The 13,255-nt window shown below is 45.6% G+C and overlaps 4 non-coding genes across 4 annotated transcripts; all 4 read left to right on the top strand.

The window, feature by feature from the left end:
* The first annotated feature begins 2,104 nt into the window (after window positions 1-2,104).
* Window positions 2,105-2,176, top strand: trnad-guc (transfer RNA aspartic acid (anticodon GUC)). The gene has a single exon. It is a non-coding gene; the product is annotated as a tRNA-Asp (tRNA).
* A 4,139-nt stretch (window positions 2,177-6,315) lies between these two features.
* trnad-guc (transfer RNA aspartic acid (anticodon GUC)) lies at window positions 6,316-6,387 on the top strand. Its single transcript has one exon. It is a non-coding gene; the product is annotated as a tRNA-Asp (tRNA).
* Window positions 6,388-8,747: 2,360 nt separating this feature from the next.
* Window positions 8,748-8,819, top strand: trnad-guc (transfer RNA aspartic acid (anticodon GUC)). The gene has a single exon. It is a non-coding gene; the product is annotated as a tRNA-Asp (tRNA).
* A 4,054-nt stretch (window positions 8,820-12,873) lies between these two features.
* Window positions 12,874-12,945, top strand: trnad-guc (transfer RNA aspartic acid (anticodon GUC)). Its single transcript has one exon. It is a non-coding gene; the product is annotated as a tRNA-Asp (tRNA).
* The last annotated feature ends 310 nt before the right edge of the window (window positions 12,946-13,255 follow it).

The following is a 13,255-nucleotide window of genomic DNA, read 5'->3' on the forward strand; positions in this document are numbered from 1 at the left end:
ACTGTATGATATTAGACATGATGTGGAGGTTCCGGCGTTGGACTGGGGTGAGCACAGAAAGAAGTCATACAACTTCTTAACACCAGACTTAATTACCTGCAAATGCTCGCATTCAAAGTATCGTCTTGCATCTTTGACTTTGTCTATATATGTGTTTCTGGAACACACCTCTTCATTCACCTGAGGAAGGAGCAGCGCTCCGAAAGCGAGTGTTTGAAACAAACCTGTTGGACTTTAACCTGGTGTTGTGAGACTTCTTACTGTGATATTAGACGGACTGACAGAATGTTATCAGTTGAATACATTGTATTTCCACATTCTAAACATTGTCCAACTCCGGCCATGCCTCAGCTCACCTGCAGTTGAAAGACTCATCCATGCCTTTGTTCATTCTGGACTTGATCATTCCAGTGTTCCTCTGGCCGGCCTCCCATCTTCCACCCTAAATGTAGCTGTGCTCATCCAGACTCCTGCGGCCTGGAACTTCACCTGAACCAAGTCCAGTTCACCAATCAGCCCCGTGTTTGCTGATCGACACTGGCTCCTGTCCCGAAAATGCATGTTTTAAAATCCCCATCCTTACGTCCAAATCCTTCCATGACATCGTCCTTCCCTTTCTCTGAAACCCTCTCCAGCCCAACAAATCTTCCAGATTTCTGCTCTTTTGATATTCTGTACATTCCCGATTTTAATCTATGGTCTAACGTTCTGGACTCCTTTCCTAAACCTCTCCACTTATCTCGCTCGCTGTCCTCTTTAAGATGATCCTTAAAATCTACCTCTTTGACCAAGTTTTTGTCTGCTGACCTAATAGCTCCTTCTGTGGCTCAGCGTCAACTTTATTTCATTGCCCACAATAGAAGCGTCACGGTGGCGCAGTGGTTAGCACCACTGCCTCACAGCACGAGGGGCCGCGTTTCATTCCGGCTTGAGGTGCCTGTGTACAGTGTGCACTTTCTCACCGTGTCTGCGGGGCATTCCTCCCACAGTCCAAAGATGTGCAGGTCCGGGATGGTTGCGTGGAGTGAGCCCAGGTAGCATGTTCTTTCAGAGGGTGGGTGCAGACTCACTGGGCCGAATGGCCTACTTCTGCGCTTTTTGATAATGTTCTTGTAAAATACCTTATGTCTTGTTGCTCCTTTGTCAAAAGCTTGAGACATATGCCTAACTTCACCCTAGCTTTTGTCAGTGATGTGGTATAATGGTGAGCAGAGCTGCCTTCCAGGCAGTTGACGTGTATTTGATTGAATGTTTCTTTTGGTAATGCAGGTGATTCCGCGTTTCATCGTCACCCTGGCTCTGACCTGAGGACAAGAAGTTAGGTGTTTCCATTTTGTTGAACTTAGTAGTTTCGCCTGAGACACTGACGGTGACCTGTCGCTTGACACATTTGCTTTTAGGTGCAGGGCCCATACACAGCGTGAACAGAATTGTCCTTCCCCGACAGATAGCATCGAACTGGTTAGCTGTTTAATAAAATGTCTTGACCGAAATTGAACCCAGTCCGCAGCGGGAAAGCACCGAATCCTCACCAAGAGACCAGCAGGGAGTGGTTTCGAATACTCATTGAAATTTGGATATTCAGTTGAACTGAGAGATGTCAACTGAACAAAACTTGGATTTTGTCTGATAGATTCAAATTCAATTCCTGTTAACAGGTCCACTTCACACACGTGCGGCTGGTGTCCACATAGAAAACTGACTCAATACTAGGAAACATGTACGAAAAATATATGAAAAAGTCCAGCACTGAGGTGGTCAAACACGAGGTATTAAACATTGCTGCGGGTTAAGGACTCAAACAATTCTCTCGAATGTTGAAAAATCGTTGTTTACTTCAGATCTAAACATAATCATCTGAAAATGAAGGAGTGGTCCACTCCATTCAGGAATTAACCGCAAACGGAGATTGGAGGGGCTGCGGGTTTCCTTCAGATATCTCGGAGTGAGACTGGGCGGATTACAGGAAACCTCCTCTCAGTGAACTGACTGTGTTCCAATTCTCATCTGGGATGTACGACGGTCATTAACAGAATTCAACAGATTTGGTTCAGTGGCGGAAATTGGATTGTTGGATGATCAGTATTGATAGTTCACCAGGTGTTCCTCGTTAGTATAGTGGTTAGTATCCCCGTCTGTCACGCGGGAGACCGGGGTTCAATTCCCCGACGGGGAGAGGTTTCCTTTTATTAACAGGCTTTCCAATTTGAACTCGGTTTTTCAGGATTGAGTGCTGAGGGATCGCAAAAGCAAGACTGTGCAGCATGATTATATTCATGGAGTTATTGAAACATTATGTACCGCTTCTGATCACAATGAATTGTGGAATGTTCCGCATTGATATAATATTCCAGAGATACAGATACAGGAATAATCCTAATATTCAGCAATGACTGACACTGTATCCATTACGCCTCAATATCCCTGACTAAACTGTATGATATTAGACATGATGTGGAGGTTCCGGCGTTGGACTGGGGTGAGCACAGAAAGAAGTCATACAACTTCTTAACACCAGACTTAATTACCTGCAAATGCTCGCATTCAAAGTATCGTCTTGCATCTTTGACTTTGTCTATATATGTGTTTCTGGAACACACCTCTTCATTCAAAGAACAAAGAACAAAGAACAAAGAAATGTACAGCACAGGAACAGGCCCTTCGGCCCTCCAAGCCCGTGCCGACCATACTGCCCGACTAAACTACAATCTTCTACACTTCCTGGGTCCGTATCCTTCTATTCCCATCCTATTCATATATTTGTCAAGATGCCCCTTAAATGTCCCTATCGTCCCTGCCTCCACTACCTCCTCCGGTAGTGAGTTCCAGGCACCCACTACCCTCTGCGTAAAAAACTTGCCTCGTACATCTACTCTAAACTTTGCCCCTCTCACCTTAAACCTATGCCCCCTAGTAATTGACCCCTCTACCCTGGGGAAAAGCCTCTGACTATCCACTCTGTCTATGCCCCTCATAATTTTGTATACCTCTATCAGGTCGCCCCTCAACCTCCTTCGTTCCAGTGAGAACAAACCGAGTTTATTCAATCGCTCCTCATAGCTTATGCCCTCCATACCAGGCAACATTCTGGTAAATCTCTTCTGCACCCTCTCTAAAGCCTCCACATCCTTCTGGTAGTGTGGCGACCAGAATTGAACACTATACTCCAAGTGTGGCCTAACTAAGGTTCTATACAGCTGCAACATGACTTGCCAATTCTTATACTCAATGCCCCGGCCAATGAAGGCAAGCATGCCGTATGCCTTCTTGACTACCTTCTCCACCTGTGTAGCCCCTTTCAGTGATCTGTGGACCTGTACTCCTAGATCTCTTTGACTTTCAATACTCTTGAGGGTTCTACCATTCACTGTATATTCCCTACCTGCATTAGCCCTTCCAAAATGCATTACCTCACATTTGTCCAGGTTAAACTCCATCTGCCATCTCTCCGCCCAAGTCTCCAGACAATCTAAATCCTGCTGTATCCTCAGACAGTCCTCATCGCTATCCGCAATTCCACCAACCTTTGTGTCGTCTGCAAACTTACTAATCAGACCAGTTACATTTTCCTCCAAATCATTTATATATACTACAAAGAGCAAAGGTCCCAGCACTGATCCCTGTGGAACACCACTGGTCACAGCCCTCCAATTAGAAAAGCATCCCTCCATTGCTACCCTCTGCCTTCTATGGCCTAGCCAGTTCTGTATCCACCTTGCCAGTTCACCCCTGATCCCGTGTGACTTCACCTTTTGTACTAGTCTACCATGAGGGACCTTGTCAAAGGCCTTACTGAAGTCCATATAGACAACATCTACTGCCCTACCTGCATCAATCATCTTAGTGACCTCCTCGAAAAACTCTATCAAGTTAGTGAGACACGACCTCCCCTTCACAAAACCGTGCTGCCTCTCACTAATACGTCCATTTGCTTCCAAATGGGAGTAGATCCTGTCTCGAAGAATTCTCTCCAGTAATTTCCCTACCACTGAAGTAAGGCTCACCGGCCTGTAGTTCCCGGGATTATCCCTGCCACCCTTCTTAAACAGAGGAACAACATTGGCTATTCTCCAGTCCTCCGGGACATCCCCTGAAGACAGCGAGGATCCAAAGATTTCTGTCAAGGCCTCAGCAATTTCCTCTCCAGCCTCCTTCAGTATTCTGGGGTAGATCCCATCCGGCCCTGGGGACTTATCTACCTTAATATTTTTTAAGACACCCAACACCTCGTCTTTTTGGATCACAATGTGACCCAGGCTATCTACACCCCCTTCTCCAGACTCAACATCTACCAATTCCTTCTCTTTGGTGAATACTGATGCAAAGTATTCATTTAGTACCTCGCCCATTTCCTCTGGCTCCACACATAGATTCCCTTGCCTATCCTTCACCTGAGGAAGGAGCAGCGCTCCGAAAGCGAGTGTTTGAAACAAACCTGTTGGACTTTAACCTGGTGTTGTGAGACTTCTTACTGTGATATTAGACGGACTGACAGAATGTTATCAGTTGAATACATTGTATTTCCACATTCTAAACATTGTCCAACTCCGGCCATGCCTCAGCTCACCTGCAGTTGAAAGACTCATCCATGCCTTTGTTCATTCTGGACTTGATCATTCCAGTGTTCCTCTGGCCGGCCTCCCATCTTCCACCCTAAATGTAGCTGTGCTCATCCAGACTCCTGCGGCCTGGAACTTCACCTGAACCAAGTCCAGTTCACCAATCAGCCCCGTGTTTGCTGATCGACACTGGCTCCTGTCCCGAAAATGCATGTTTTAAAATCCCCATCCTTACGTCCAAATCCTTCCATGACATCGTCCTTCCCTTTCTCTGAAACCCTCTCCAGCCCAACAAATCTTCCAGATTTCTGCTCTTTTGATATTCTGTACATTCCCGATTTTAATCTATGGTCCAACGTTCTGGACTCCATTCCTAAACCTCTCCACTTTTCTCGCTCGCTGTCCTCTTTAAGATGATCCTTAAAATCTACCTCTTTGACCAAGTTTTTGTCTGCTGACCTAATAGCTCCTTCTGTGGCTCAGCGTCAACTTTATTTCATTGCCCACAATAGAAGCGTCACGGTGGCGCAGTGGTTAGCACCACTGCCTCACAGCACGAGGGGCCGCGTTTCATTCCGGCTTGAGGTGCCTGTGTACAGTGTGCACTTTCTCACCGTGTCTGCGGGGCATTCCTCCCACAGTCCAAAGATGTGCAGGTCCGGGGTGGTTGCGTGGAGTGAGCCCAGGTAGCATGTTCTTTCAGAGGGTGGGTGCAGACTCAGTGGGCCGAATGGCCTACTTCTCCGCTTTTTGATAATGTTCTTGTAAAATACCTTATGTCTTGTTGCTCCTTTGTCAAAAGCTTGAGACATATGCCTAACTTCACCCTAGCTTTTGTCAGTGATGTGGTATAATGGTGAGCAGAGCTGCCTTCCAGGCAGTTGACGTGTATTTGATTGAATGTTTCTTTTGGTAATGCAGGTGATTCCGCGTTTCATCGTCATCCTGGCTCTGACCTGAGGACAAGAAGTTAGGTGTTTCCATTTTGTTCAACTTAGTAGTTTCGCCTGAGACACTGACGGTGACCTGTCGCTTGACACATTTGCTTTTAGGTGCAGGGCCCATACACAGCGTGAACAGAATTCTCCTTCCCCGACAGATAGCATCGAACTGGTTAGCTGTTTAATAAAATGTCTTGACCGAAATTGAACCCAGTCCGCAGCGGGAAAGCACCGAATCCTCACCAAGAGACCAGCAGGGAGTGGTTTCGAATACTCATTGAAATTTGGATATTCAGTTGAACTGAGAGATGTCAACTGAACAAAACTTGGATTTTGTCTGATAGATTCAAATTCAATTCCTGTTAACAGGTCCACTTCACACACGTGCAGCTGGTGTCCACATAGAAAACTGACTCAATACTGGGAAACATGTACGAAAAATAAATGAAAAAGTCCAGCACTGAGGTGGTCAAACACGAGGTATTAAACATTGCTGCGGGTTAAGGACTCAAACAATTCTCTCGAATGTTGAAAAATCGTTGTTTACTTCAGATCTAAACATAATCATCTGAAAATGAAGGAGTGGTCCACTCCATTCAGGAATTAACCACAAACGGAGATTGGAGGGGCTGCGGGTTTCCTTCAGATATCTCGGAGTGAGACTGGGCGGATTACAGGAAACCTCCTCTCAGTGAACTGACTGTGTTCCAATTCTCATCTGGGATGTACCACGGTCATTAACAGAATTCAACAGATTTGGTTCAGTGGCGGAAATTGGATTGTTGGATGATCAGTATTGATAGTTCACCAGGTGTTCCTCGTTAGTATAGTGGTTAGTATCCCCGCCTGTCACGCGGGAGACCGGGGTTCAATTCCCCGACGGGGAGTGGTTTCCTTTAATTAACAGGCTTTCCAATTTGAACTCGGTTTTTCAGGATTGAGTGCTGAGGGATCGCAAAAGCAAGACTGTGCAGCATGATTATATTTATGGAGTTATTGAAACATTATGTACCGCTTCTGATCACAATGAATTGTGGAATGTTCCGCATTGATATAATATTCCAGAGATACAGGTACAGGAATAATCCTAATATTCAGCAATGACTGACACTGTATCCATTACGCCCCAATATCCCTGACTAAACTGTATGATATTAGACATGATGTGGAGGTTCCGGCGTTGGACTGGGGTGAGCACAGTAAGAAGTCTTACAACTTCTTAACACCAGACTTAATTACCTGCAAATGCTCGCATTCAAAGTATCGTCTTGCATCTTTGACTTTGTCTATATATGTGTTTCTGGAACACACCTCTTCATTCACCTGAGGAAGGAGCAGCGCTCCGAAAGCTAGTGTTTGAAACAAACCTGTTGGACTTTAACCTGGTGTTGTAAGACTTCTTACTGTGATATTAGACGGACTGACAGAATGTTATCAGTTGAATACATTGTATTTCCACATTCTAAACATTGTCCAACTCCGACCATGCCTCAGCTCACCTGCAGTTGAAAGACTCATCCATGCCTTTGTTCATTCTGGACTTGACCATTCCAATTTTCCTCTGGCCGGCCTCCCATCTTCCACCCTAAATATAGCTGTGCTCATCCAGACTCCTGCGGCCTGGAACTTCACCTGAACCAAGTCCAGTTCACCAATCAGCCCCGTGTTTGCTGATCGACACTGGCTCCTGTCCCGAAAATGCATGTTTTAAAATCCCCATCCTTACGTTCAAATCCTTCCATGACATCGTCCTTCCCTTTCTCTGAAACCCTCTCCATCCCAACAAATCTTCCAGATTTCTGCTCTTTTGATATTCTGTACATTCCATATTTTAATCTATGGTCCAACGTTCTGGACTCCTTTCCTAAACCTCTCCACTTATCTCGCTCGCTGTACTCTTTAAGATGATCCTTAAAATCTACCTCTTTGACCAAGTTTTTGTCTGCTGACCTAATAGCTCCTTCTGTGGCTCAGCGTCAACTTTATTTCATTGCCCACAATAGAAGCGTCACGGTGGCGCAGTGGTTAGCACCACTGCCTCACAGCACGAGGGGCCGCGTTTCATTCCGGCTTGAGGTGCCTGTGTACAGTGTGCACTTTCTCACCGTGTCTGCGGGGCATTCCTCCCACAGTCCAAAGATGTGCAGGTCCGGGGTGGTTGCGTGGAGTGAGCCCAGGTAGCATGTTCTTTCAGAGTGTGGGTGCAGACTCAGTGGGCCGAATGGCCTACTTCTGCGCTTTTTGATAATGTTCTTGTAAAATACCTTATGTCTTGTTGCTCCTTTGTCAAAAGCTTGAGACAGATGCCTAACTTCACCCTAGCTTTTGTCAGTGATGTGGTATAATGGTGAGCAGAGCTGCCTTCCAGGCAGTTGACGTGTATTTGATTGAATGTTTCTTTTGGTAATGCAGGTGATTCCGCGTTTCATCGTCACCCTGGCTCTGACCTGAGGACAAGAAGTTAGGTGTTTCCATTTTGTTCAACTTAGTAGTTTCGCCTGAGACACTGACGGTGACCTGTCGCTTGACACATTTGCTTTTAGGTGCAGGGCCCATACACAGCGTGAACAGAATTCTCCTTCCCCGACAGATAGCATCGAACTGGTTAGCTGTTTAATAAAATGTCTTGACCGAGATTGAACCCAGTCCGCAGCGGGAAAGCACCGAATCCTCACCAAGAGACCAGCAGGGAGTGGTTTCGAATACTCATTGAAATTTGGATATTCAGTTGAACTGAGAGATGTCAACTGAACAAAACTTGGATTTTGTCTGATAGATTCAAATTCAATTCCTGTTAACAGGTCCACTTCACACACGTGCAGCTGGTGTCCACATAGAAAACTGACTCAATACTGGGAAACATGTACGAAAAATAAATGAAAAAGTCCAGCACTGAGGTGGTCAAACACGAGGTATTAAACATTGCTGCGGGTTAAGGACTCAAACAATTCTCTCGAATGTTGAAAAATCGTTGTTTACTTCAGATCTAAACATAATCATCTGAAAATGAAGGAGTGGTCCACTCCATTCAGGAATTAACCGCAAACGGAGATTGGAGGGGCTGCGGGTTTCCTTCAGATATCTCGGAGTGAGACTGGGCGGATTACAGGAAACCTCCTCTCAGTGAACTGACTGTGTTCCAATTCTCATCTGGGATGTACGACGGTCATTAACAGAATTCAACAGATTTGGTTCAGTGGCCGAAATTGGATTGTTGGATGATCAGTATTGATAGTTCACCAGGTGTTCCTCGTTAATATAGTGGTTAGTATCCCCGCCTGTCACGCGGGAGACCGGGGTTCAATTCCCCGACGGGGAGAGGTTTCCTTTTATTAACAGGCTTTCCAATTTGAACTCGGTTTTTCAGGATTCTCTGCTGAGGGATCGCAAAAGCAAGACTGTGCAGCATGATTATATTCATGGAGTTATTGAAACATTATGTACCGCTTCTGATCACAATGAATTGTGGAATGTTCCGCATTGATATAATATTCCAGAGTTACAGGTACAGGAATAATCCTAATATTCAGCAATGACTGACACTGTATCCATTACGCCTCAATATCCCTGACTAAACTGTATGATATTAGACATGATGTGGAGGTTCCGGCGTTGGACTGGGGTGAGCACAGAAAGAAGTCATACAACTTCTTAACACCAGACTTAATTACCTGCAAATGCTCGCATTCAAAGTATCGTCTTGCATCTTTGACTTTGTCTATATATGTGTTTCTGGAACACACCTCTTCATTCACCTGAGGAAGGAGCAGTGCTCAGAAAGCTAATGTTTGAAAGAAACCTGTTGGACTTTAACCTGGTGTTGTAAGACTTCTTACTGTGATATTAGACAGACTGACAGAATGTTATCAGTTGAATACATAGTATTTCCACATTCTAAACATTGTCCAACTCCGACCATGCCTCAGCTCACCTGCAGTTGAAAGCCTCATCCACGCCTTTGTTCATTCTGGACTTGACCATTCCAGTATTCCTCTGGCCGGCCTCCCATCTTCCACCCTAAATATAACTGTGCTCATCCAGACTCCTGCGGCCTGGAACTTCACCTGAACCAAGTCCAGTTCACCAATCAGCCCCGTGTTTGCTGATCTACACTGGCTCCTGTCCCGAAAATGCATGTTTTAAAATCCCCATCCTTACGTCCAAATCCTTCCATGACGTCGTCCTTCCCTTTCTCTGAAACCTTCTCCAGCCCAACAAATCTTCCAGATTTCTGCTCTTTTGACATTCTGTATAACCCGATTTTAATCTGTAGTCTAACGTTCTGGACTCCTTTCCTAAGCCTCCCACTTATCTCGCTCGCTCTCCTCTTTAAGATGATCCTTAAAATCTACCTCTTTGGCCAAGCTTTTGGCAGCTGACCTAATAGCTCCTTCTGTGGCTCAGCGTCAACTTTATTTCATTGCCCACAATAGAAGCGTCACGGTGGCGCAGTGGTTAGCACCACTGCCTCACAGCGCGAGGGGCCGCGTTTCATTCCGGCTTGAGGTGCCTGTGTACAGTGTGTACTTTCTCACCGTGTCTGCGGGGCATTCCTCCCACAGTCCAAAGATGTGCAGGTCCGGGGAGGTTGCGTGGAGTGAGCCCAGGTAGCATGTTCTTTCAGAGGGTGGGTGCAGACTCAGTGGGCGGAATGGCCTACTTCTGCGCTTTATGATAATGTTCTTGTAAAATACCTTATGTCTTGTTGCTCCTTTGTTAAAAGCTTGAGACATATGCCTAACTTCACCCTAGCTTTTGTCAGTGATGTGGTATAATGGTGAGCAGAGCTGCCTTCCAGGCAGTTGACGTGTATTTGATTGAATGTTTCTTTTGGTAATGCAGGTGATTCCGCGTTTCATCGTCACCCTGGCTCTGACCTGAGGACAAGAAGTTAGGTGTTTCCATTTTGTTCAACTTAGTAGTTTCGCCTGAGACACTGACGGTGACCTGTCGCTTGACACATTTGCTTTTAGGTGCAGGACCCATACACAGCGTGAACAGAATTCTCCTTCCCCGACAGATAGAATCGAACTGGTTAGCTGTTTAATAAAATGTCTTGACCGAAATTGAACCCAGTCCGCAGCGGGAAAGCACCGAATCCTCACCAAGAGACCAGCAGGGAGTGGTTTCGAATACTCATTGAAATTTGGATATTCAGTTGAACTGAGAGATGTCAACTGAACAAAACTTGGATTTTGTCTGATAGATTCAAATTCAATTCCTGTTAACAGGTCCACTTCACACACGTGCGGCTGGTGTCCACATAGAAAACTGACTCAATACTGGGAAACATGTACGAAAAATAAATGAAAAAGTCCAGCACTGAGGTGGTCAAACACGAGGTATTAAACATTGCTGCGGGTTAAGGACTCAAACAATTCTCTCGAATGTTGAAAAATCGTTGTTTACTTCAGATCTAAACATAATCATCTGAAAATGAAGGAGTGGTCCACTCCATTCAGGAATTAACCACAAACGGAGATTGGAGGGGCTGCGGGTTTCCTTCAGATATCTCGGAGTGAGACTGGGCGGATTACAGGAAACCTCCTCTCAGTGAACTGACTGTGTTCCAATTCTCATCTGGGATGTACGACGGTCATTAACAGAATTCAACAGATTTGGTTCAGTGGCGGAAATTGGATTGTTGGATTCATTGTCATTCTGGACCTGATCATTCCAGTGTTCCTCTGGCCGGCCTCCCATCTTCCACCCTAAATATAGCTGTGCTCATCCAGACTCCTGCGGCCTGGAACTTCACCTGAACCAAGTCCAGTTCACCAATCAGCCCCGTGTTTGCTGATCGACACTGGCTCCTGTCCCGAAAATGCATGTTTTAAAATCCCCATCCTTACGTCCAAATCCTTCCATGACATCGTCCTTCCCTTTCTCTGAAACCCTCTCCAGCCCAACAAATCTTCCAGATTTCTGCTCTTTTGATATTCTGTACATTCCCGATTTTAATCTATGGTCCAACGTTCTGGACTCCTTTCCTAAACCTCTCCACTTTTCTCGCTCGCTGTCCTCTTTAAGATGATCCTTAAAATCTACCTCTTTGACCAAGTTTTTGTCTGCTGACCTAATAGCTCCTTCTGTGGCTCAGCGTCAACTTTATTTCATTGCCCACAATAGAAGCGTCACGGTGGCGCAGTGGTTAGCACCACTGCCTCACAGCACGAGGGGCCGCGTTTCATTCCGGCTTGAGGTGCCTGTGTACAGTGTGCACTTTCTCACCGTGTCTGCGGGGCATTCCTCCCACAGTCCAAAGATGTGCAGGTCCGGGGTGGTTGCGTGGAGTGAGCCCAGGTAGCATGTTCTTTCAGAGGGTGGGTGCAGACTCAGTGGGCCGAATGGCCTACTTCTCCGCTTTTTGATAATGTTCTTGTAAAATACCTTATGTCTTGTTGCTCCTTTGTCAAAAGCTTGAGACATATGCCTAACTTCACCCTAGCTTTTGTCAGTGATGTGGTATAATGGTGAGCAGAGCTGCCTTCCAGGCAGTTGACGTGTATTTGATTGAATGTTTCTTTTGGTAATGCAGGTGATTCCGCGTTTCATCGTCATCCTGGCTCTGACCTGAGGACAAGAAGTTAGGTGTTTCCATTTTGTTCAACTTAGTAGTTTCGCCTGAGACACTGACGGTGACCTGTCGCTTGACACATTTGCTTTTAGGTGCAGGGCCCATACACAGCGTGAACAGAATTCTCCTTCCCCGACAGATAGCATCGAACTGGTTAGCTGTTTAATAAAATGTCTTGACCGAAATTGAACCCAGTCCGCAGCGGGAAAGCACCGAATCCTCACCAAGAGACCAGCAGGGAGTGGTTTCGAATACTCATTGAAATTTGGATATTCAGTTGAACTGAGAGATGTCAACTGAACAAAACTTGGATTTTGTCTGATAGATTCAAATTCAATTCCTGTTAACAGGTCCACTTCACACACGTGCAGCTGGTGTCCACATAGAAAACTGACTCAATACTGGGAAACATGTACGAAAAATAAATGAAAAAGTCCAGCACTGAGGTGGTCAAACACGAGGTATTAAACATTGCTGCGGGTTAAGGACTCAAACAATTCTCTCGAATGTTGAAAAATCGTTGTTTACTTCAGATCTAAACATAATCATCTGAAAATGAAGGAGTGGTCCACTCCATTCAGGAATTAACCACAAACGGAGATTGGAGGGGCTGCGGGTTTCCTTCAGATATCTCGGAGTGAGACTGGGCGGATTACAGGAAACCTCCTCTCAGTGAACTGACTGTGTTCCAATTCTCATCTGGGATGTACCACGGTCATTAACAGAATTCAACAGATTTGGTTCAGTGGCGGAAATTGGATTGTTGGATGATCAGTATTGATAGTTCACCAGGTGTTCCTCGTTAGTATAGTGGTTAGTATCCCCGCCTGTCACGCGGGAGACCGGGGTTCAATTCCCCGACGGGGAGTGGTTTCCTTTAATTAACAGGCTTTCCAATTTGAACTCGGTTTTTCAGGATTGAGTGCTGAGGGATCGCAAAAGCAAGACTGTGCAGCATGATTATATTTATGGAGTTATTGAAACATTATGTACCGCTTCTGATCACAATGAATTGTGGAATGTTCCGCATTGATATAATATTCCAGAGATACAGGTACAGGAATAATCCTAATATTCAGCAATGACTGACACTGTATCCATTACGCCCCAATATCCCTGACTAAACTGTATGATATTAGACATGATGTGGAGGTTCCGGCGTTGGACTGGGGTGAGCA

The sequence above is a fragment of the Scyliorhinus torazame genome, chromosome 4 (assembly GCF_047496885.1).
Source record: "Scyliorhinus torazame isolate Kashiwa2021f chromosome 4, sScyTor2.1, whole genome shotgun sequence".
Taxonomy (NCBI): domain Eukaryota; kingdom Metazoa; phylum Chordata; class Chondrichthyes; order Carcharhiniformes; family Scyliorhinidae; genus Scyliorhinus; species Scyliorhinus torazame.